The sequence below is a fragment of the Cupressus sempervirens genome, chromosome 10 (genome assembly GCF_028749045.1).
Source record: "Cupressus sempervirens isolate cs-2001-9-10 chromosome 10, ASM2874904v1, whole genome shotgun sequence".
NCBI lineage: Eukaryota > Viridiplantae > Streptophyta > Pinopsida > Cupressales > Cupressaceae > Cupressus > Cupressus sempervirens.
This window is the reverse complement of record NC_143127.1, coordinates 371970634-371998035: the sequence shown is the minus strand read 5'-3', so window position 1 is coordinate 371998035 and position 27402 is coordinate 371970634. Positions and strand designations below refer to the sequence as shown.

The 27402-nt window shown below is 35.4% G+C and overlaps 1 pseudogene; it reads right to left on the bottom strand.

Moving 5' to 3' along the window:
• Nucleotides 1-1116: 1116 nt before the first annotated feature.
• On the bottom strand, nt 1117-15695 carry LOC149534216 (germin-like protein 9-3; annotated as a pseudogene).
• Between the last annotated feature and the right edge of the window lie 11707 nt (nt 15696-27402).

The following is a 27402-nucleotide window of genomic DNA, read 5'->3' as shown; positions in this document are numbered from 1 at the left end:
GTCCATCTTACCTTCACGTTACTCATGTAACAGTGTAAGACAAAGCATCGCTCAATATTTAGCAGCCAAGCTTCTGCCGCTGTACCCTATTTAGTACCATAAAATAATGACCCTTTCATCTTAGAAAGGTCCTTGAGCTGAGCTCTAGCCACTGGATCTTCCTCTACAGGTAAATTAATACCCTGCACCAGAGGTCTCCTATCATTCGCTCTCGGGTAAAAGCACAAACTTGTGTCACCTTTTATAAAGAAAAGTGATATTAGAATGTGACAGTTCAACATTAATGACAAAAAAAATGTTATTTGCGTTTAAAATATGAAGATGATGTAAACTGATGAAATGTGTAGAAATGTATGAATTTTATGCCTATAATTTTTATTATTTTTTTGACTAAGAATTTATTCATTTTATTTTATTTTGAAGTCCCTTTTTTAACTGTAAAAAATATAGGATGTAGTTCCCGTCAAACAAGTATGTGCAAATCATCTTTTTTTGTTATGAGTTGAAAATATTTTATAGATGACATGTATAGCTAGTGCAAAAAAAAAGAAATAATTATTTTTGATGTATATTTTCTTTGTTATAAGTACTCAAGTTCAACCTTGTCAGAATCCAACAGTTTTTTCCTCCCGTCAAAACTTCTCTATCAAATCTATACCTTCTTGAAAAAAAATTACATATTCATGAAGAGGATTCTCTCCTCTAGTGATAAATATATTTTTTTTATTTTTTTGATATGATTTACTATTTTTTTTCATTTTTTGAGAGAGCATCTTCTGAAATGTTGAAATATCGACTTATAATATTTTTAGATTATAGCATATTATAACTAATCAAAACACTCAAAAATTTATATAATGCTAATATTGACTCTGAAATCTGTAAAAGGGTATTTTTAGTTTTTTTTTAAAATTGAGTTTTGATAGAGAAATGAGATTTGACCAAAACAGGTTTTTGTATCACAAACGGTGACACAGATCTATGCTTTTACCCTCTCCCACCAGGAATCTGGTTGTTAGCTTCAATATTATCAAGATGTTCTAGAATCCTCTGAAGTACCATAGCCTGGTCAGCTTGGTTATCCTAGTTGTTTCCAACTCCAACATTCTGATCAAACTAATCATTCTCAGCATCATTCTGGTACCTAGGACCTCTACCACGGCCCCTGCCCCTGCCTCTGCCTTTGCCAGCAAGGTTATTCTTAGGAATGTCGCGTCCTCGAATTCCTTTAGTGATGGGAGGCATGATAGCAACCTAAAAAAAACAAAAATCTATTAATAACGCATCGATGACTGGTAAACCCTATAACCCAAGAGTCTTGGTTATTCTAACCTGGGCTCTGATACCAAATGTAACACTACCCTAATACAAAACCAATAAAACTGAAACCAATAACAAGTACAAAAAATGAAATAATAATTTTTTTTTAAATTATTAAATCATCTTACTACAAGTACAAATACATAGATTGAATCATTCTTAATCTAAAAACCTCAATAAGAAATATAATATCATCCGTATATGTTTCCATAATGATGCTAACACAAATCGAGTTCAGTACAATAATGTAGTACAACATCATTTCTAAACACCTATCTCTAACATAGGAACCCTAAATGTTGTTTCAAAAGTAACTTCAACAGTCATCTTTGGTTACTTGCTAAACAATCTCAAAACACTTGGAAAACATACAACAATGCAACACAACACAACAAGGGGCTCAGTACACACTGATTAAAAAAAAATGTAATCCACCTACATACATGTTAAAATAACATATATAAACCATATGCAGATATCTGAACCACTTTAACATAGTGCAATTTCAAATTAATATGCAAGAAGTAAACATTTACTTAATAATGCAAAATTAAACTTACACTAAGAATAACCCGTAAATGAATCATATATATACAGAGGTGTCATCATTATGGCACTAAGATTCTGCATCCATGTATGGTACGCCCATAGTCAACACACAATGAAATTCTCTATTTTACTTGTCAATGATAGAATGGAGATATGCCTTGTCCTTCGTACTTAACCATATAGGTTTAAGTCATAGGTAAGGCCAATTATCTTTTATATGTAATTAACCCACCCAATTGATTTTAAATTTATCACTGAATTAATTAACTAAACAGGATAAACCAAATTCAGCCACCTCGATATATGTTCATTACTGTTATTCTTAAAATACACATCAAACAGATTTACAAAAGAACGTCCATGCAACAGATATAAATCAGTATTCAACATGATACTACATCCTTTAATCTATTTGAACCACATCTTATTCTGTCAATTCCAAAAGTAACTTAGGTTACTATAACAACAGGAACCAAACTATAGCATTAAGATCTCATAAATATAATTATCTAACATATTACATTAATGATATTTACCAAATCTTAATACTACACAATTGAACCCTGTTGTCATAATAAACTAGATTAATCTTTAAAAATGACTAAGATGATAGAATAATAGTAAATATGATATTCCAGTTTTTAATGACTTTCATCTAACAATTATCATTAATTTAACTTTTTGAATATAATTTCCATTTAATACTGAATAGAATAATATAATTAGAAAAATAATTCCAATGCTTATACATATTTTTTTTTTCAATCTCAAATTAAACAACCGTTCAATCATTCCCAATGTTCTCATACAAACATTACTTAATCAATAATGCTAAACTATTATTTACCTTCATTCAAAATTCCAATATGCCATTCTATTTATAATTAGCATACAAATTTAATCAATATTCATCCCAACACCATCATATTTAGACAATACTATTGCCCAGTTTTAAGATGCATATCAATGAAAGCCAATTGAAATTTCAACATCATATGATACTCCAAACTCATAATCATATTAAACTGCCCGATTACACAATGTAATGACTACTCTATTAACAAATTTTCCTATATATAAATCGATGACAAAACTAGCTATGCTATAAAAATAATAATGCAACTATGTTTAAAAGAAATTGCAGACAAAATTAGTTATTATAATGTCCACGACTAGTGTCACAGAACAGCAACCTTTTATATTGCCATAACCCGTATAACACTAATAACAATCGATAAGTGAGTGAACCCACAACTTTCGTTTAGAAACATCCATTTTCCATCACTTCTTTCTTCCTAAGTTTTCTAAGTCAAAGAAATAAATCAAACCAATGACCATTAATATATGTTTTAAGGTTCAGAAGAAATTGGTAAAACGACAATGCTAATGACATTTCAACAATCCCCAAATACTTATCAGCAGGTATCAACTAAAAGAGAACGTTAGAATCACATCTTAATACCTTTCAGATCAAACTAATTTAACATAATATAGTTTTCATACTAAGTGTTTGTTAAAATGTCTCTGTTTTAACTAAGCATATCGACATTGTTAACATTTCAAATCAACCATTCGACATAACATCTCGATACTCGATTATGGGCTTTGAGCTCGAGTTTAAAGTGAATTCGAGGCTGAGACCAAACCTTTCACGTGTTATTACCCAAAAAAGCTTTAGTTCATGGAATCTCACAAAAATCGATAGCAGTTTGCAAAACTTATATGTTTTTACAAAATCCACCAATATGTTGTCTATTATGCACATGTGTTTTCACATACAAATCGACTCAAAAGAATGACACAGGTATAAAACCATAACCCGTTCCCTATAAAAAAAACACAGTAAATGTATATGTTTTATAACTATTTTTGCAACATACCGAGCCCAAATCTATAACCTATTCATAATAAAACTATGTCTCATGTCGTTTGCTATGTGAATGACTAAAATACCATTAACATAGATGAAAACGAAAACACCCAAGATTCACAGATTTATTAAAAACTAAATAAAATATAGAAACCCATATATTAACTAAACCCAAAATACAACAAAGCATACAAACACATGTATAACCCATATCCAAGTGTGAATATACACAGAACTCAGCAACCAATTACCCAATCCTTCCTATACCCACACTTGGGTATCAACTAGCATATTTAAAACCATAGCTTTCTTACTTTCTTCAACAGGATAATACTACAAGAATAGTAAAAGATGTGAGTTAGAAAATGCCCCCTACCTCAGAACACTAAAGGTGGAAGAACCCCAAAACTTGATACCAACAGCCCGAAATGTCCAACTTGATGAACTTGAGAGCAACGTCGACCACAAAGAATAACAAAAATTGTGTGAAAAACAACATACTCAGCCTCATAAAACAGGGTTTTTTCCCAACCATGTTGCCTATTCAACAGCAACATCTTACAGGTGTTTCACTTCACAATGTTGTAGACACCTAAATTTGATTACACTATTTTAGTAATCCTATTTAGTTATCTAAAAAGGCATTATTAATTAAATTTCTATTTAATTAATCCTTTTTCATCCCCTAGTTGATTAATTTATTTAATCATCCATAGTCCTAATTGATAAATCAAATAATCTATTATTTATCAATTAAATCCTATTCTTCTATCTAATTCCAAAAATCCCCATTTATTAAATAAATCTATTTGATAAATGAAATCCTCAAATTCAAAAACCCCTAACCTATTTCTAATCCTCCATTTAGCCTAATCCACCCCATCCACCCATACTAACCAAGCTTAGCCACTAACTCACCCACCCTCATTAATGCCATCCACTTGCACATCTCTAACATCCCTAATCTAATCCTAAACCCAAGCCTAATCCACCCCCTAATTTTGTCACATTCCTTAAACAAGTTTAAGACTTTCCTAATCCAAACCAAAGTCTCCCCTCAAAAAAACCCAACCACTAAGTCATGAGTGCTCTTACAAAACATAAAGACTCTTACAAGCCCACTCATGACTCTTACATCCATCCTACACACTCTTCCCTCTTCCACACTCATTCCTCTTACATCCCTCTTACATACTCAACCCCACTCATCATGACTTTAACCAACCCTTAACCCTACCCTCTCACACTCATCCTCCTTGTGACAAGTGTCACCTTCCCATTGGTGCTAAACAAGCACAATCCATGTGCTCCCCTTTGAGTGCATCTTAGCCCTTCTTAACCATCTCCCCATCCTTGTATCTAAGCCCTCCATCCCTCTACCCCTTAGCCTATAAATTGAATCCCATCCCAAGCCATTTCAACAACAATCTTTGAGCTAAAGTTACCATGCTATTTTGAGAACCAAAGCCAGCAACCATACCCTTATAATGCCAAATTGAGAGCTCACAAAGCTACTAATTTGCCATTACCCATCTCCATTGAAGCAGCTTTTGAGCATCTTGAGCATACATCCACAGCAAAAGGACACATCTACAGAATCAAGAAAGCATGGAGTGTTTTCTCTTGTGAGGTTTGCACTTCTTATTTTCTTTCTTAGTCTAAGCATATATGTGAATTTAGTTTTTGGTTTGTGAATGTTTACTTCATTTGTTAATGTTCTTTGCATACTGATTCTGGTTCTACAAATGCAAGCGGCCCAAAACCCGGCCAAAACTTAGCAAACACAAAACCAGAATGGAATGGCCGACCCAGTCCTGGAGTTCCATTAATCCTCATTAAAATGCATTAATCTCAACTGCAAAGTCGAGTACAGAAGACAGTCTGAAACCACCGCCATTCTTTGATTTTTTTTAAACCATAAACATAATACTAATAACAAATTACCATATAAAAGCATTTGAAACCCCCTAGGGTTTTAGAAAGAATGAATCTTTCATTAACACATAGGTTAGGAGTAAAACAATAACCCCCATTGATATTGCGGTTACAAATATAACTTAACATATACAAAGTTCAACTTGAACATTTCACACATTAATTTATGTAAATATATGTGATTATTTCACATTAATACTCATATGAATTATGTGTGTGTGAATTTTCAAAATATTCACATTTATATATATATACCAATATATATTTACACAAATCATATACTTATAAGTGTGAACTGAATTCCTCATAAATAATAAACTGTCATAAACAGATAATGATCAATATAACTGAATCAGCATAGACCAAAACTCAACTAACTAAATTAACCAATAGATAAACAAAGTTGATAATGTCATAGCAATGAACTGGAAACACAACAACAACTGAAGCAAACGAAGAGAAACAATAAGGAATAAGGTCAGGCATGACACGGCACATAAAGAAACTCTAGCTCGGCTTCCATTGTGTACTCAGCATGTATAGTGAAAATGGTTAAGTGTGTTGACACTCATTTGTCAATCTTATTTATTTGATCAACAAGCAATGCCATAAAAAGTGGCTTTAGTTCATATTGATTCATCCAAGTATGGGAAATGAGAATGATCCTCCAAGATAAACAATTCATCATGTCTCACTATAAGAATAATCTCCTATCAATCCTCTCATAGGTTCACATCCATGTCATGGTGAAAAATTTGTGGAATTTCTACTAAAACTATATCAAGGAGTAACTATCTCAACAGTGTACATAATCTTTAAAAAATGCTAACATCACTTCCTAGACCACCAAATATCCATAAGAATTTACAATTATTACTGATATTACCTACTTGTATATCCTCTTATACTTTTGTTCCAACTCATAATGTTTTCACAACCATTGGAATTGAAAGATCATAATTTGTAGAATTCTATTTACCTTCTCATGAAATTAATTTGATAAAGTATGACTTTTTCATAAATAAAACCTTTATGATGTTATATTGAGATCCTTGATAATATGGATCCACTTTACTTTCATATCTATAATGGAACTTCTCACATATTTTCTTATTTTTAACTAATCAAGAAGCCAAACCAACAAATTTAAAATGTAGCAATACATAGGCCATAAGAATAGATCTTGAAGATTTCTTTGAATAGCATGTCAAATCTTAGAGTGTTCAATAGAACCTACTATATAATGCTAACATTATAAAGATATAAATTCCTATGACAATTGAAGAAGATAATATAATTATTTTGTGTAATATAAATTTCTCTACCCAATTAATCTACCTTCATGTCCGCTTAAGTACACTAGCAATCCTCTCTCAATTTCCACCATTATGACGCAAGCGCAAAACACTATCCAAGCTAAGAAAAAGGGAAGAAACGAGAAGAAACCAACCATTCAATTAACCCAACCTTTACTTCAAAGAAAAGCTCAAAGAAAAAACAGCTAGTGAAAAACATATTCCAAGTAGAATCTAAAGAGGGAAAGGGAAGGAACGAGAAGACATTATTCTGTGGTGGTCAAGGGTGAACGGTGGGAGAAACCAAGTGTACTGATGAGGGACTTTTAAGGTTTGAGCCCACCCATGAGGAGAGCGATAGTCTTGGCGTCTGTCTTAAATGATTTAACCAAGACATCGTCGGGTATACCGGTTGTGAAGAGAGTTGAAGGGACCGAAATGGTGCTTGCATTGGTGCTCCCAAAGCCAGAAATAGCCATGGCCCCATACAAAGGATCCGCATTCATTTGGTAGTGGACGAGTCCATTGGGAAACACAAACAAATCCCTCGAACTAGTGAGGTTCTGCGTGAAGAGCTTTCCGGTGGTGTCCACAACTCCAACTTGGAGAGTTCCGTTGACGAGCAAGAGGAGTTAAGAAGCGCGGGGGTGAGTGTGAGGAGGGTTCACTCCGCCCGCCAGAAACTCCAGCACTGCCATCGACACGCTCAGCCCCTCCAGCACCGAAAATTCTTTCATCATTGCCTTCGTTACTTTCAACGCCGTCTGCCCCGTCATGTTGCCGCTGCTTTGTAACATACCCTACTAATTCTACCTTGAATTTTTTAGTTTTGATTCAGCAACATTTTGTCAAACAGTTGGTGTGCAAAGTCTGATTTGAAATTTCTGAGTTCTTGTTCAGATGTTATAATACTTCTCTGCCAAACAATGACCATATGATCTGAAGAATAGCAAGGACAAATATCTTGGCACTTGAACACTACTACAAATATGCAATGTAAAGAGTTTCTTATGGACTGATCGTTAATGTTCCGTACACTTATCCTCTATTCAAAATATACAAACTTCATATAGCTGTGTACAAAAGTGACTGAGTTTGTAGTGCAAAGACTGTTACACAGTGACTGAATATGCAAAACTCTTTATAATTATGACACCTATACATTCATTGAACTATTATAATCGGGTGTAGAAGAACCTGGAAATAATATGATCGCTGCTGTTCGAAATTTGAGGATGGATGTCCAGTTTAGCAACCCATCTAATAGCTGCTCGGTTAGGGTATGAAATATGACCTCCAAGTACACAGAATGAAGATTGTTCATGCGCACTATTCACACGCACTGTTCACGCGCACTGTTCACGCGCACTGTAGCAGCACTGTTTACCCACAAACCTGCTCCAAATCTCACCTCCAAATCTGCTGTCCATGCTGTTCAATGTCTGCAATGATAATCCTTTGGAAATGGAACAATTTCAATCTTACCTGTAGCTGAAAAATTGAAGCTGAATGCACATAGTATGAAGCTAATAGATTCTTAAATCCCTTGACTCTGTCTTCCAAGAGCGAAAGGATTGTCACCAATGGAGGATTTCGTCTCCAAAAGCCAGCAACCAAACCAACCAAACTAAGCTTGAAATTCATCAATTTCTTCATATCTCCACACCCCACTCATGGCTGTATATAAAGTCCTCTTAGAGGGTCGACCCCCCACTCCACAAGCAATGTGGGATTAAATCTCATATTTGCATTTTAATATATTGTTTCCATTTATCACTTTAAAGTCCCAAGGAGATCATTTGGTGTCCCACTCTTGGGCACACATATATATAATAAAGTAACCTTATAATATTAATTTAATTGAAGTTACTTTATTAAATAACTTCCGGCATTAAAATTCCATAGCAAATGATCTCGAAACACCACAAATGATAGCTCGTTAGAAAGAGCTAAGAAAAACACATCCAACCCCATCATCAAAATTATCATCCGACTAGCTTGGCTGACTTACTAAAAATAGTAAGTCACATTGTAAATGCCCCCAAACGAACTTAGTTGGCCCCAGAACAAAATCGACTAGGCCAAAACACCACAAGATCCCGTCCATGTCCTTGTTAGCCCCCGGGACCACATAGAAGTAGGCTAACGACAACATATATCCAAACTGGTTAAACAGGGGACATTACAGTCCGCCCCTCTTGAAATTGCTTGTCCCCAAGCAATCTCAACTCTGGATGTTGAAGAACCTGCTCTGCCTCCCATGTTGCATCCTCAATAGGTAGGTTCCTCCACTTCACTAGGTACTCCCTGATAGTCCTCCTGCGAAGCACCCTCTCCCGGGTGTCAAGTATAGCTTCAGGAACCAAGATAAGCTTTCCCTCATCATCGAGAGGTGGCAATACTACTGAAGGCACCACATTGTGCCCCAATGCCTTTTTAAGGCATGACACATGGAACACATTATGCACTTTACTGTCTGCAGGCAGTTCCAACTCATAAGCTACCTCGCCCACTCTCCTGATTACTCTGAATGGTCCATAGTAGCGCGGTTTCAATTTCTCTGTTCCACTCCTTTTGAGAGAGGACTGCCTATACGGCTGTAACATGAGGTACACCATGTCTCCCACCTCAAAAGACCTCTCAACCCTGTGCTGATCAACATATTGCTTCTGCTGATTTTGTGCCTTTTGCAAGTTTTCCTTCAAGGATCGCATAATGTCCTGACACTCTTGCAAAAGATCCTTGGCCTTAGGCACCCTACTGTCCCCAAATAACAAATCTAAGAAATTAGGAGCAGCATCATACCCGTATAGTGCCATAAAAGGGGACATTTGAATAGACATATGGTAAGAGGTATTATAGCAGTACTCCCCTAGATGTGGCCACTTCACCCAAGCCCTCTGCTGCCCTGCAATATAGTTTCGGAGATATCCCTCAACCCACTTGTTCACTATCTCTGTTTGCCCATCAGTTTGGGGGTGGTAACTGGTACTCGGAGTGAGCTTTGTTCCACATAACTTGAACAACTCCTACCAAAAGTGGCTCATAAATCTGTTGTCTCTGTCACTAACTATGCTTCTTGGTATCCCATGTAGTCTGAATACCTCTCGAAAAAATAGTTCTGCTGTTTGTGTTGCTGAATACGTAGACGAAATTGCAAAGAAATGTGCAAATTTCGTCAATCTGTCTACCACAACAAAAATACAATCCCGACCCTGTGCCTTGGGGAGGCCTGTGATGAAATCCATGAAAATGCTATCCCACTTCTTCTCTGGTATGGGTAGGGGCTGTAGTAAACCACTTGGAAAGGAATGTTCCTGTTTGTTCTGCTGACATACTTGGCACTCTCTAACAAATTGAAGCACCTCTGTTTTGAGTCCTTTCCAAGTGAAGCGCTCTCTCACCTGCCGATATGTCTTAAAGAATCCAAGATGTCCTGCCAATGGTGAATCATGAAACGCCCTCAAAATCTTCTGCTTCATAGCAGACCCGGGTACTAAATAAATCCTTTCCTTGTAGATGATCAGATCATTTACAACAGTGTATCGGCTATCCTGAATAGTTCCTTCAATAATACTAGATGCCCAACTATCCTTGGCATACTCTGCCAAGATCAACTCTCTCCAATCATCCATGACTATCCCAACAGCAAGCAAATGAGGCCTTCTGGATAAAGCATCTGCGACAATATTTTTCTTCCCTTTGACATAGACTATGTCGAAATCATAAGCTTGTAACTTACTCACCCATTTCTGTTGCCTGTCATTAAGATCCTTCTGCCCGAGGAAATGTTTCAAGCTGTTATGATTTGTTTTTACTGTGAATCGGCTCCCTGCTAAATATTGCCTGAACTTAGCTAGCGCGTGCATGATTGCTAGCATTTCTTTGTCATAAATGCTGTAAGTTCTCTCAACACCTCGTAATTTCCTGCTCTCATATGCGATGGGATGTTTGTCCTGCATGAGGACAGCTCCTACGCCCTCTCCCGAGGCATCACACTGCAGCTCAAAAGGCCTGGTAAAATTTGGAATGGCTAAAACAGGACACGTACTCATTAGCTCATTGAACCTGTCAAAACAATCCTGAGCCCTCTCTGACCACTTGAAACTGTCTCTCTGTGTCAAATCTGTAAGTGGTGCTGCTATCTGTGAAAATCCCTTCACAAATCTGCGGTAGAACCCACAAAGCCTGAGAAATCCCTTGAGTTGTGAAGTGTTCCTCGGCGGTGGCCAATCCAGAATGGCCCTGATCTTGTCTGGGTCAACCCGAACACTTCCTGCACTAATAATATGCCCTAGATAGAGCAACTCTGTCATCCCGAACTCGCATTTACTCATCTTGGCATATAATGACTCCCTCTCTAGAATACTGAGCACTGTATCAATATGCTTCAAATGTTCCTCCCAAGTATGGCTGTATATCAGTATATCATCAAAGAATATCAACACAAAATTCCTCAGCTGATCTCTGAACACTCTATTCATACAGGACTGGAAAGTGGCGGGAGCATTAGTCAACCCGAAAGGCATGACTAAGAACTCAAAATGTCCGTAGTGGCATCTAAAAGCTGTCTTCTCCACATCCCCCTCTCTAACCCGTATCTGGTGGTAGCCAGATCTCAAATCAATCTTAGAGAAGTAGCATGCACCGTGCAATTCATCAATAAGCTCATCGATGCGCGGGATAGGGTATCGGTTCTTGATTGTCTTTTTGTTTAGCTCCCTATAATCAATGCACATCCTCATTGTACCATCCTTCTTCATCACCAATACTACTGAAGAAGCAAAAGGACTCTTTCTTGGCCATATGTGCCCCATGTCAATCAACTCCTTGATTGCCTTTTCTATTTCATCCTTATATCTCTTGGGGTGGCGGTAAGGTGTGATGATAACTGGCTTAGCCCCTTCCTCTAACTTGATAACATGCTCGATTCCCCTATCTGGGGGTCTCCCTGGAGGTATCTCATCAAACACCTTAGTATGTTTGGTTATTATTTTTTGTACATCAGGTGGATACTCCTGTTTATGCTACTCTGTCACCTCAGGCATTACTTTGAACTCTGTTGCCCACTGCACCTGATCATGTCTAAAGAAACTCTGCATTCGTTTGAGTGAGACCACTCGAAGTCTCCCATCTGACAAACCTCTGAGCACTATCTTCTTACCATTTGCCTCAAACCTCATTTCCATTTTCTGGAGGTTAAATGTAAACTCTTCCAGAGACTTCATCCAGTTCATCCCAAGCACCATATCCTGATCACCAATGTTGACCACAAAGAAATCTCCTGTCATGTCATAATCTCCCAAACGAAGCTGCAAGTTGGAGATTTTCTTGGTACAGTCAATTTTGAAGCCATCGGCAACCATCACCTTAAATCCCCTATGCTCCTCTGTAAGTAGCCCTCTGCGTGTCACAAACTTCTCATCAATGAAGTTATGTGTTGCCCCTGTATCAATGAGTGCCACAAATCTCTGTCCATCCAAAGTTCCCCTAACTCTGAAAGTGACGGCCTCCTGTATACTAGACAACTGAGCTATCGTGCCATCACTACGTGCTTCCTCATGTGAAGAATTATCATCATCTCCATCTGATTCTGATGACTGCTCTGAATCTCCATCCACTGACTCTTCAGCTGAAAAGTACTCCATCTGCTTAGCTTTTGCTTTCAATGGACACTTATGTGACAAATCCCAAGGCTCCCTGCAATGAAAACAAAGCTTCTTCTTCCTGAGATCATTAAGTGTTTCATTGTCCAACCTCTTACTTTCCTCCTTAGGTGGCTGAGGCTCTCTATGAAAAGGTTTCCTGTCCTTATCTTTCCTTGAAGGGAAACTCTTTGTCAAGAATTTATTTTTAGAAGCTGAAGAGGAATCCATGTCACGAGCTTTCTTAATGGCTTCCTGCAAAGTGGGAGGGTTGAGAGCTTTAATCCACCCTCTCAACGGATCAGCTAACCCATCTATAAATAGAACCAGTATCCTCCGTTCAGATACATCTGTTACTAACACTGCAAGTTTTTGAAACTCTGAAATGTATGTCTCCAATGATCCCCATTGTTTAAGCTGAGCTAACTCCTTGAAATGGAGTTCTGGATCCTTCCTATCAAAACGTTCAATCAGTCTCTCCGTGAACTCCACATATGAGGTAATGTGTGCATGACCCATAGTGACCATACCATGATGCCACCACTCGTGTGCTAACCCCTCCAGATGAATTGCTGCGTACTTAATAGCTTCTTCCTCAGGCATAGGGTTCAATTGAAAGTATGTGTCAAGCTTTTGAACCCAAGCTCTTGCTGAAGACTTCCCCGAGCCATCATAATATGGTAACTGAAGTTTCCCTACTTTCTTCCGTAGCTCATAGTTCTGGTTCCTGTCATGTCCACGTGGCATATGTTTCATCCGCACATCCATATACTCCCTAAAGGTAATTGCAGCAGTAAAATCTGGACTTCTGGCTTCCCAATCTCTCCTCAACTGGTCCTGTATATCAATGATCTGGGGTTCTGGTATGGGCTGCTCTGGAGCTCTAGGAGGGAATGTGGGAATCATGGGCCTCAAACTCACGGTCCTAGCTTGCTGAGGTGCATGACCGAAATTGTTCCCAACTTGTTCACCTCCATTATGTGTCTCATCTTGATTATTCCCATTCTGATTGTTACCATTCTGATTATTACCTCCACCCATGTTAGCATTCAACCCCATTTGACGAGCCATCATCTGCATCATAAGCTCCAATCTCTGATTCTGTTCCTGTGCCCTTTGTTCTGCTAATCGTTGTCCCCGTGCCAAGGTCTCTAATAATTGTAAAAATCTTTCCTCTCCAGGCTCTGGACCGGCATTCCCGCCTCCACCTAATCTTGTATTCCTGTCATCTCGGTCACCCATATTGCTGTCTTGATCAAAAAATACCTCCGCTGTGTCTGTATGACTGGATTCTATACCCCCCTGTACGGATGAACTAGACTGTTTGCTTTGCAGGTCTGAACTCCTACTTTGTCTTGCTCTGGTATTGCGAAAATTATAAGGCCCCTGTCGCATGCTCAAACATAAATGCTCTGATTTTAGTGTTTTGACAAAACACTTTCCCCTCTATCCGCCAGTTCCAAATTTCCTATAAGACCTCCACAGGATGGCAGGACTTATAGCTCTGATACCACTGTAACATACCCTACTAATTCTACCTTGAATTTTTTAGTTTTGATTCAGCAACATTTTGTCAAACAGTTGGTGTGCAAAGTCTGATTTGAAATTTCTGAGTTCTTGTTCAGATGTTATAATACTTCTCTGCCAAACAATGACCATATGATCTGAAGAATAGCAAGGACAAATATCTTGGCACTTGAACACTACTACAAATATGCAATGTAAAGAGTTTCTTATGGACTGATCGTTAATGTTCCGTACACTTATCCTCTATTCAAGATATACAAACTTCATATAGCTGTGTACAAAAGTGACTGAGTTTGTAGTGCAAAGACTGTTACACAGTGACTGAATATGCAAAACTCTTTATAATTATGACACCTATACATTCATTGAACTATTATAATCGGGTGTAGAAGAACCTGGAAATAATATGATCGCTGTTGTTTGAAATTTGAGGATGGATGTCCAGTTTAGCAACCCATCTAATAGCTGCTCGGTTAGGGTATGAAATATGACCTCCAAGTACACAGAATGAGGATTGTTCATGCGCACTATTCACACGCACTGTTCACGCGCACTGTTCACGCGCACTGTAGCAGCACTGTTTACCCACAAACCTGCTCCAAATCTCACCTCCAAATCTGCTGTCCATGCTGTTCAATGTCTGCAATGATAATCCTTTGGAAATGGAACAATTTCAATCTTACCTGTAGCTGAAAAATTGAAGCTGAATGCACACAGTATGAAGCTAATAGATTCTTAAATCCCTTGACTCTGTCTTCCAAGAGCGAAAGGATTGTCACCAATGGAGGATTTCGTCTCCAAAAGCCAGAAACCAAACCAACCAAACTAAGCTTGAAATTCATCAATTTCTTCATATCTCCACACCCCACTCATGGCTGTATATAAAGTCCTCTTAGAGGGTCGACCCCCCACTCCACAAGCAATGTGGGATTAAATCTCATATTTGCATTTTAATATATTGTTTCCATTTATCACTTTAAAGTCCCAAGGAGATCATTTGGTGTCCCACTCTTGGGCACACATATATATAATAAAGTAACCTTATAATATTAATTTAATTGAAGTTACTTTATTAAATAACTTCCGGCATTAAAATTCCATAGCAAATGATCTCGAAACACCACAAATGATAGCTCGTTAGAAAGAGCTAAGAAAAACACATCCAACCCCATCATCAAAATTATCATCCGACTAGCTTGGCTGACTTACTAAAAATAGTAAGTCACATTGTAAATGCCCCCAAACGAACTTAGTTGGCCCCAGAACAAAATCGACTAGGCCAAAACACCACAAGATCTCGTCCATGTCCTTGTTAGCCCCCGGGACCACATAGAAGTAGGCTAACGACAACATATATCCAAACTGGTTAAACAGGGGACATTACATGCTTCCAACACCTCGGAATCCCATGAATGTGAAGAAATTGCCGGTTAAGTTCTGCCCCGCCAGAGCAATGAAATTAGTGAGAATATCAGGATCCGATGAGTAAATGATGCCAATTACACCGCTGAATACCACTAAAATTGCCATGAAAGAAGCTCCATTGAATTCCATCTCTTTTCTTTTAGAATATAAACACTGCAGAAAGAGGGAATTCTAGCAAAGTTTTGGGTGTGACGAGAAGTTGTTAAGAAAGAGTTGTATTTATAAGATGATGAGAGGTTGCGTTGGAGATCAGAACTGGGTGGGCTTCAATGGTGAAGCCGGCCTTTGTTTTTGGATGTCTTCTAACCCATCGGATTCACCACTTTGGTGACCTCGATTATTTCAGAGAGATCATGTATACTTAATTATCTTCAATGTGTAGTTCAATTTGAGTTGAGAATATAATGAATACTTTTGTTCAGTTGTACAATAAACAAAGCTTTTGAGTTATACCACCTTTCAAATTTGGAAATCCAGATATATTAATACCAAGTTATTAATGTCAGCTGTAAGACGGGTGCGCCTTTGTGAGAAGCGACCTGCATGCTTCGTGCATGTCATTTTGAAAGGGAATTGTCGATGGCAGCTATTATGGCCATCTTTTATTTAAGCAATTTTAACGCATTTTGATGTTATATATGTTATTAAACCGTTGGATGTCTTCTCACCCACCGGACTCTCCCAACTTATAAAATGGATTCTCCCACCTGAGAGAGCGACTGGTGCTTTGTGTGAGGCATTTCGAAAGGAATATGTTGATGGCAGCTGTTATTGTCATCGTTTATTTCAGCATTTTAACGTCTTTTGAATGTTGAATTATAAATTTCTGTTTGTCTTCTCATTGCCAATCTATAGGTTCTGGTTGTTATTTATATCTTAAAATTTATATCTTAAATGGAGAGTTTCTTTTAAAAATCCATTATTTTTAAAGTTTTCATAAGTATATTCTTACATCATCTATATAAAAATACTATTTTTATTTTTAAAATTGTAAATCTCATTTTCTATTTAAAATCTTTACAGTAGATAAGTCGAGAGATATCCTTCTCGAGGCGCCTATTGATGAAAATAGTTGCCTCGAGAAGAATATCTTTCGACTTATTATATATATAAGCTAGTAGCACTCGCGATACAAAATGAAAGACATTATTTTTAAAATTATACTTCATTTTAGTTAATCTATTATTAAAAAAAATTAATTAATAAATATATAATATTATGATGATTTATAATACATTTTATATATTCATTTTAAAAATTTACATAGAGGAAAAAATTAATAGTAATTAAAAAGATATTTTAAAATCATATAGATAATTAGTTAATGTTAGAGAAATTGAAGAAATGTTATACATTCTATTGCCAAACAATTTGAGCACATTGAAGCAATATAATTTTTTTTTATAGAAACATGTGTAATAAAGAAATACTTAATAATCATTCAAAGAAATGTTGACATAATCCATCGCAAAACTTAACAGTGAAATAGCTAATAGTTATTCCAAAATTTGGTATAATGAAAAATACAATTGTTCAAAATGTTAACAATACATTGACAAATAATATGTAGAATATCTTTACTTTTCCAACCATGGATGGACTAGTAATAACTCTACATTTTCAGGAAGAATTTTTTGTACTTTAATTGATAGAGTAGACTTTATGTGAAATAATGTAGGTATGCCATAATTTGCATGCAAAACCTAAAAGATGGAATGACTTGGTGTATTGTGAACATCAATGTGTAACCCAAATTAAGAGTAGTTATCAACCATTCTTTGAGTGGACCCTTGTGATAGCTAATTTTAGATTCTCTTTTAAGAAATTTTATAAACTTTATACAAAGCTCATCAAAGAAAGTGTGATTCCTAACATTTATTGTTGGCGTAATGATAATTTTAAAAATTGTATCCTACAAGATAAAGATCATGAATCTCATGGTACAAATTATCTGGCCATCCGCAAAAGTCTACAACCTTGATCTGAAGGTGATGAAATTTGACATCTAAGGTCATCTTCACTTTTGTAGCATAATGGAAGTTGAAGTATAGAGAATAGTTATAAAATTTTAATTGATTGTTCCTTGGTCCAGTGTTTATAATTTGACTGGTCATTCTATCCCTCATCCAATACCGAACACTCAACTCCTCTATAAAAAGGATGACATTTTTTGGAAGTCTATGATGAAAGTCTCGCAACCACCAGTAAACCCATTCTAAACATAACTTGTCTAACATCTTCGTAAGCTACATGAAAATGATGAAAATATGTTATATAATTAAAACATGATAAAGAATATGACTTTTCAAAAAGGAAAGAAATGTTGCATCAAGGATAGAAACCATAACCATTAAACTAAGGTATGTTACATGAAAGAAACATAAAATATATTTGATCAAATTGATATCTTGACACTTTTTTAAAATGTTAGTATATGTTATATTGAAAAAAATTATTTGACATAGAGTGATACAAATTTATAAGGGCATAAGAAAATAAGTGGTCATTTAAAACATTTGAAATGTGATTCATAGTTGTATACAAGTAAATGGAAAATTTATTTAAATACTACAATCGTAAAATAGTATAGTAAGTATAATAAAAATTACAAAATATTAAAGTGGAAAATTAAAATTGTACTTGCATTGAACAAAGTATTGAAAAAATATATTACATCAATTTTCTTCTAACAACTTAAGTCTATTTTCTTCATCCTTGTGCTTGGCAACTTGTCTACCCTTTTTCATTTTCTCATAACGATCATACGTGAATGAAGGAATTATTCTTAGACACTATAAATGTTGGAAATCTAATTGAAAAGATCATTGTAGGAGATTGATTACAAAGAGGGAGATTGTTATTAAAGAATGTTTTCAATCATTGTTTTGGCATTGATGTGTTTTCAATCATTGTTTTGTCATTGATGTCAAACCTACTAACTCTTGGAATGAAAATTGCTTATAAAGATCAAGTACTACCACTTAGTTGATTGATGAAGAGGATTTAATCAACAAGATGTAACAAGAGTACCTAAGGGAAAGGTTGAGTTATGGTTTTGTAATGAAGTGCAAGGATCAGTTTAGACACTAGTAAAATGATTTATTGGAAATATACTTGAAGATACAAGGGTTGGCCACACTTAGAAACTTTAGAAGTTTAAGTTGTAACAAGGTTGACTGCAAAGCTTAACTAAGTTCATTAGTGAGTGCTAACCAAGCTAGTTCAAGCTGAGCAAGTTTTCAGTTAGTGCCAAGCAAATGAAAAATCTAGTGTGTGCCAAGTAATATAGAAGGACCCAAGTGTGTTCAGGTGCCGAGCAAAGTAGCAAGTGTTGAGCATCAAAAAAACTTAGTGGATGTCGATTGAATTCACCATAGGTGCCGAGCATTAGTAAAACGTAGTTAATGTCGAGTAACACAGTATGTGTTGAGCACCAAAATTTCAACAGTGCTAAGCTACTGCATTATTGGAAATGTCAAAGATTCACCAAATCTAAGTTGACAAATTTTTTACCTTGAATTTTGTGAACTAGATGGAGGATAGGGATGATGAGCTAGTGGCATAAAAATTTAGACAAACCATTTTTGAGTGAATTCAAGAGGATTCTTCAAGATGTTTCTAGAAGAAACAAGATGTGGGTTAGATTCAATGAATTGTACCTAATCCATTCGAACTAAAATCAAAGGAGGAAATAATCAAGCAAGAAAGAGGATTCCAAACTTCTATTTAAGAAGTCACAGGCCAAGAAGCAAGAGTTTTTGGTGTGCCAAATTACAAAGTGGTTGAAAGGTGTCAAGGAGAAGGCATCTAGGAGAAGCAAGAATAGAGCACAAAGACTCTACTTTGATAAGTGGTCAAAAAGAGAGGATTGAACTAGTATATCAAGCATGAAGACTCAAGGAGACAAATCTTGAAAGAAGGGCAAGCTACAACACTGCAAAGACTGAAAGTCAGGCAATGTGAAGAGCTAAAGAAGTGATCTAAAATCTATAAGATAAGTTGTGAATTGTAATTAGGTCAAAACCCCTTATTTTTACTCTTTAGCAATTGTATCAGTTAGGGTAAAAATCCTATGGACTTAAGTTGGTTTAATAGCCATTTTTAAATCCTTTAACAAGGTGGTATTCCAAGTGAATGTTCTTAAGTCCTCTAACCAGGCCCACTTCTAATAGGGTGGTTAAATCCTTTAACCAGGTCACATTTAATAGTGTGTTGTAGCCATTAACAAGGCAGGCCTTTCACAGGGCATCACTTCAAAAGAGTGAGAATTGAGTAGCATGTTACTAGCATCTTTTCCCAAATTAGGTTTTCACATAAATCATTGTGTTATGTGTTGATTCTTCATGTGTTGTGATTGCATGTTGATTTACAGTAACCTGCTAAGTAAGAAATTTTAAGCCTGGGTGAATGAATAGTTTGATGGGCACACTTTGCTTGATGAAAAAGTTTTAATTGGATATTTGGACATTGAATAACTAATTCAACCCCACTCTTAGTTATTCTAAAGCATTTCTAACAGTAAATATTTAACATAAGAAATAACCACAAATGCCAATCCTATTCTTTCTCTTAGTCCTATATCATTTGTTGCTTTTAGAAGAGTCAAACCCTAAGATTTATGTATAGTTAATGCCCATGCCAATCTTAAAGGCAATTGAAGTGTTCTACCCTACTGTATTGGTGTTATTGGAATTGTTTTTGGATAATGGTCTTCAAATGGTAGTCCAAAGTAGTTATCAAACTCAACCATCACATAGGTTGGAGGTTCAGGTGTAGTGTTACCTTGTTTGTAGACTATATTTTGAACGTACCCTAAAGCTCCATTTACAAGACCTGCTTGTACCCATAGATTTGAAGTTAGCATGATCCTTGCATCCTTACAAATTAGCAACTCCAAATCAAGCTTTTCATTTGAATAATCTTCAAATGCATTACCATGTCCTGCTTTTGTCACAACACTATGTGCAACAGGATACTTTAATGAATGCAACATTCTTTTATTATGACTATGAACATTTTTATTTGTTGAGAATAGATGGACTGAATTTTCAAACTATAAATTTGTTGCAAGATCTATGTTTATAGGGGTTCTTGTCATTAGCAATCTCCAATCATCAATATGTGGGTTTGCATCTCTTACATTCATCAAAAGTTAACAAAATCTTTGTTGGTCGTCATTTTCTCCATCTTGTCTAAAAATCTTATCCAAAGTAACAACAATCTTGAATTCCTACCATAGTAACTTTGCCCTTCTATTATTGTCATATGTTGATCTGTCACTAACCAAAGGAAGCTAGCGCAAATCACCTACCAAAATAATAGATACACTTGAAATAAAGAATGAAAATATTTATGTCAGAATGAATAATTTGTAATTATATTTTAGTAATGTATTAGTCTATATTTTTTACATTGTGTACTTGTTAATGAGGAAAGTGAAGCTTTTTACCTCCAAAGCTTATATATGCATTTTGTGGGAATGCTTGTCAAAGTTGAGAGTCTATGTTCTTCAACATTTCCTAACCAATAAAGCTCATTTCATCAATCAAAATATACTTTATTTGTGCCATTTCTTCTTGAAAACTAGCGAGTTTTGTTCCTTCCAATTGAGAAAAATCTTGTATCGGTATTTTTAATTTTGAATGAATTGTAGAAGCTCCTATGTTGAATGCTGAAACTAATGTTGGTGCAAGTAATAGAAGGGGAAATAGAGAGGGAATTGCTGCATTTTGAAGAGATTGACTAATGGTGCCAATTACATATGACTTTCTAGTGCCTATTGTTCCTTGAATTATCACGAGCAATGGCTCCACATTCTGATTTCTGTGATAGTGTGTCATAATAATGTCAACTACCTTTTTCTATTTGTCACCAAGGGTCATGTACTTGATGCATTGGGGAATGTCACCATATATCAAACAACCATGATTCTTCATATTACCTATAAAATTGATTGTTGCAATAGTGTAGTCCTCTCCCTTATAATCAATAGACCAATTTGTATATTTGTCAATGTCTCTTCTCCCCAACATGTCTATTTCTAAGAACTCTATGTTTTGACCATGATGCACCTAGATATAATCTCTCATTTGTGTTATGTTGTATTTCTTTGAACATTTTCATTGTCTTCAATGTCAGAATCACTTGGGGTTTCATCATTGCTTGTCACCATAGTACGTTCAACATGCCAAGGAATGTAATTAAATGTCTCCCAATTTTTTATGATGGTGTCATCATTATGACCAATATCTCATTCTATATCATAGAATTTCTTGTAGAGAAATAATTATGTTAAAAAAAAGTCAACCCATTTAGCTAATTTGTGTGAAGGCATAGTGATGGGGCAGGCTAGGCTAGACTAGCTAGTCTATGCTTCTGATCCAACAATAGGATCTTGGTGTTTCCTCTACATCCATGTGGTCTATTAGATCTCTTGTTACTTAAAATGTCCCTTGACCATGACCACCCTTCTCACCAAGTCAACTGATCCAAACTTGCAACATCACTCCCTTACTCTTCTAGGATCACTATCCCTCGAAAGGTTTTATAGGTGTACTAGGGTACCACAGCACTTCCCAATCCAAAAAAAGTTTCCATGATGTCCTAAGGTGTTATTGGAACACTTTTACTATGCTTGAATGGATAACAACAATGGGTTTATACCTGATTTCAAGATTTCGTCACAAAAGGGCTACAAGGAGAGCCCCTAATTAGGCCTACACCCGGATTTCTGGGGCCAATAGCTCCTTTGTCTTAGAGTTTCAACACCTCTAGCCTTAATAATAGTTATTATTTAGGATCCATACTCAAGTATTTTTAGGGTCTCAAGATGTCTAAAGGTCATACAACAAAAATAGCAAAAATGAGGGTTTTGTAGGGTTTCCTTGGTTGCTTTTTATCCCCCCTTTTTAGACACCTTTCACACTTCATCAAGACTCATCCTCCACAAGTTGGAACCTCATCATACCCTTCTTCAATCCCTTATAAGGGAAAGTCTTCATTCTTCAAGCTTTTCTCTTGAGAGCTCTTTCTTTGCTGATAATCCCTAGCTAGGCATTGCCTAGCTCACCTAGGGCTTGGTCAAGGAATTCTTTGCACTCACTTTTAGGGCCCTTGCTTGCATAATTTAATATATTAGGGTCTATAATCTTAAAATCTAGAAGACCATGGAATTTCCATGGTGGAGACAAGACTTACAACCCTTCCATGATATACAACTCCAAAATTGGCAGCAAACAAGTGTCTTTGAACAAAATTTACAAAACCCTTCAAAACTTGATCACAAACTATAACTAATGCATAGAAAATGGAAAAAAAATAATAAGACTACTACAACATGCAACAAAATTATGATATCCATGAGATTTGCCTCCAAACAAGATTAACAACTAGTAAAATGCTAAAACAGTCATAGTCTGCTGCATACATTCCAACAGTATGAATTCGTACAAGAAATGAGTTGCCAACCCTCGATTAGGGTTCCTCCAAGCATAAATAGGTTGCTCCTCAGGGTAGAGATAGGTTTTAGGGCTTTTCCAAAGCTTCTTTACAAAGTAGATCTTTTAGCAATAATTGGAAAAAGTTGCTCAAAAACTTTTTAAAATTGCAAGCAACTTTGGGCATTTTTTATTGCTCAGGTAGTCTTGTTTCGACTCACATTTCAAGACCATGCTATGCCTTCCCAAAAAATATTTTGGAGTGAAAATTTCACTATCTTTCTTTACCTAAGAATCCCCAAACTCATAATAACATCCCTTCCATAAGGTGGTAGATTTACATAACATTGCATTGTTCATGCACTTTGATCTTCTAAGCAAGTAGTCTACCTTGGAAGGTTCTTTTAATGCACACCCATGCCTAAAATGAAACAAAGACTCCTAAATCAACCTTTCCCCAAAAAAGAGCTAAGAATGATACTAACCCAAATTCAAGATACCATTCTCAACTGAACCAAAGAGGAAACTTTAAAGCCTATCCAAGCTTGGATACACAAGCATGAGCTAAATGCCCTTGTTTTATTCACATACTCCTTTAGAGAAGTTCATCACACCAAAAATGATATGGTGGGAGACTTGAAAGGGTACTTCTACACCACATAGATACAAATCTAGGAAACACTCTAACTATTGTTGCTTTGTCCCTTAGCTACCATTTATTCTCTCTTCTTTTAGAATTGTATATCCATGATCTTATTGCATCAATTAATGTGATAGCTTCCATACATAGCGGCATTATTTTGTACCCATTAATGAAAGATTTTTTATTTTTTTTATTATTCTCTTCATCATTTCCATTTTCATTATTTATAGTTACAAGTTTGAAGACCTCACACGAGACATTCAAATTAACAAGTCTTCTACTACACTCTACAATTGGAAGCTCTAATAACATATGAAATGTTTCTTGAGCGCCATTGTCTCTTTCTATAATTGTCTCAATTAGAAGTTTCCTATATGCACATGCACCTAAATCATTTGGGTTTTCCATGTTGGAGAGGTGCATCAACATTTGGTGGTATGTTTCTGAGCTTTTCTTTGCTTTTGCTGCATATTTGGAAATGTATTTCACCACAACATGTTTGGAAAGAATAGGTTTCCAATCTATATTTTCTTTCCATAGTTGTAGTATGTGGAAATTATGTGAATTGATTCTTTCATCATTTATGGTTGGTTCAAATTTCTTTTCACTTGTTTCTCTATTTTCATATGATTTTGATCCCTCTAGGTTTAATGGCCAAGGTGCATTATACTTATAATAAATATAAGAGAGATATGTAGTTAGTCATCATGTGATGTTTGTGATCAATTTGTAATTTTGGTTTAGATATCGCACTGTAATGAAATGATTACCTACAAACCATATGGCCCCTTTTTTGCAACATGCACCCTCCTTACAAATTGTATGTCTTCTACACAATTTAAGATCTCCTCATAGTCATGATCTAGAGAGGTTGTCTCATATTTTTGAGACATGGGTGTTGTTGAAAATTCATGAAAGGCTACAATTCAAAGTAATTTTAATGAGTCAATTTGGTCATATCTAATTATACCATAGAGTACATATTTATAAACATACGTATATATTTCACTAGTGAGGATCTTCTCTAGGGTTCCATGCATGAACAATAGAATGAAAATATCTTTCAGTACTTTTGCATTCATCTTCATTTAACCAATAAATTTTGTCCATATTAGATGCCCCTTCAATCCATATGAATCCATGTACATGTGGAGAGCCCCTATGTCGCCATTCATATCTACACCAAAAATCCTTGGCATTCATTCCATTTTCTAGAATCTCTTTTCTAAACATAGAGTGTCTCAAGTGCATATAGTGTGCCACAATGTGAGGATAATCAATTATATTTGGCCTACGCCAATTTTGAGCTTCATGTGGATTAGTTGGCATTGTTCCTAGAATTAGCACATGTAAATCAAGCCAATATATATCTGCTGCACTCAATGTGAAAAATATTGTAGGACCACCAATTTTATGAAGTAAATTTGTCAATTATGCATGAGATTTTTCTAAATATGATCTTTCTCCCCTTAGCATTGTACCAAACCACATCAATTTATCTGTCAAACTAGAGTGAGGTGTAGTTTCCATATGTTTTCGCAACCCATCGATGGTGATTAGCATGTCTTTATAGTTTCTCTTTATAAACATAGAGGATGAATTATGTGCACAATGTCTCATGATCATGTTATTCATGAAATATCTAAATCTAATATGTTTTCCAAAACAATGATCCTTATATCGCACAAAATGCTTTACAAATTCATGAAGATATACATGTCACAACCATGGTTCTAACCAATCACAAGTATCATTAGGAAATAGTGTTGGGAATACCATATCCAATAATCCTGATGTGACATACTCATTAATAGGTGACACACCAATACTTGGCCATTCTATCAATGATGTTGGGTTTGCATCAGGATTATTAACCCATGCACAAATAAGTTCCATTTCCTTTTGTGCATTAGGAGGTCTTGAACCCATTGATGTTGTGTGTTCAATTACATTCCCTTCATTTGTCTCCATAACTAGACCTAGAAAAATAATATCATTTTTATTTGTATCAGATTCCATATTCACCATCTTCAATCTGTGAAAAACATTTTCATCTCTATTTCTGGGTAGATCATTGAGAGCATTTTCATTAGTTCAAACATTAGAGTAAAATTTATCACGCTCTACTTTGTATTTGAGTGCTTTGTATACATGATCTCTATTCATAGTAAAGTTATATTGTGTCCCATGTTGATCTCTCCTTTGAAAAATAATAATTGGCAACTTATCTATTGTATGTGGCAATATGTTTGAAACATGATCTATATTTTGTGGGAAACTTATTGTGTATCCTTGGTACTTAAATTTTCCACTAGTTGCATGTATAACTTGCAATATGGTACTCACACATGCAATTAGCATTTCCTCAACTTCTATCAAGTTTACAAGCTCCTCAGGTTGAGGTCCTGGATCCATATTATTTGAAGCTAAGAATCTATTATTTCCTCTCTCTTGTAGGCATCTATTACACACTGGACCTTCTGAGATGCATGACACTTTCATTCCTAGATAACATTCTTGACAAATATAACACATGTTTGGCATTCTTAAGCTATCCAATTTTTGGCGAAACTACATTTGGAATCTATAGAAATTATCATGAAGATTTCCATTTGGGTTTTGTGCATTTTCTACATTGCCTTGTCTAGCTAAATTTATCCCAACTTGAGTTGTATGATAGGGTGTTTCAAGAATATGTTCAGTTGTCCTTCAAACTTCATTTTAAAGATCCAAATCTATATTTGTAGTCAAGGGTTGATTATACTTCTCTCTAAACTATAAATCCTCTTGATGTCTTCCTTGTATCTCAGAATGTGATACTCCATTAGATGTTCTTTGGTGATAACTTCTGTTACTATTTTTTTATCTCTATTTTCATAATCAAATTCTTATACTACTACTTGTGCCTTTCGTCTAGTATAATTTTGTCTTTGGAGTTCATTACTCCTCCTTTCATCTTGTATTTGATCTTCTATCATTTGTTCTCTTCGACATCTTCGATATTCCCTTTGATATTCTCTCTAATATGCTCTTTGTTGCTCTATTTGATAGTATCTCCTTTCCTCATTAGATTGAATATTAGACTCATAGCTATAAAGTGAATACAATCTTCAATTAATGAGAAATGTCTTGCAATTTATGTTTTAAAAAAACATCATAGATAAGAAATATGGTGATATTTATTTTATTACCAAATATCAAGGAATTGTAAAAGTAATATAAGAAGAAATTAAAGTTTCACAGAGATTTTTTATAAAATTGGAAAATAGTTGGGGGCAATTCTATTGTAATTAAAATACATATTTCTTAAAAAAATTGAACAAATTGGAAATAGATAAAGGGGAAAGATATTTTCTCCATAGGAGAAGTCCATATATAAATATATGAAATACTAAACTCCCATTTATATAGAAACATATAGTTAATTTATCTAAGAATCCATACCCTTTAAAGATGAACTATATAGAAACAAAATTTTCTTAAGCATTATAATTCTAGAATATAAGACTAGCTCACTATTTCAAAAGAGAAAGAATTTATTGTAGTGGTGTAGAAACACTTACAATTCTTCAGTGATGAAATCAAAATTTTCTCCATAATAGAAATACATACATAAATATATGAAATACTAAACACCCTTTCATCTAGATACGTATCTTTAATTTTGCTAAGAATCCATACCCATCAAACATGGATTCTATAGAAAAAATATATTCCTTAAAATTTATAATGCTAAAATATTAGAGTGGTTCATTGT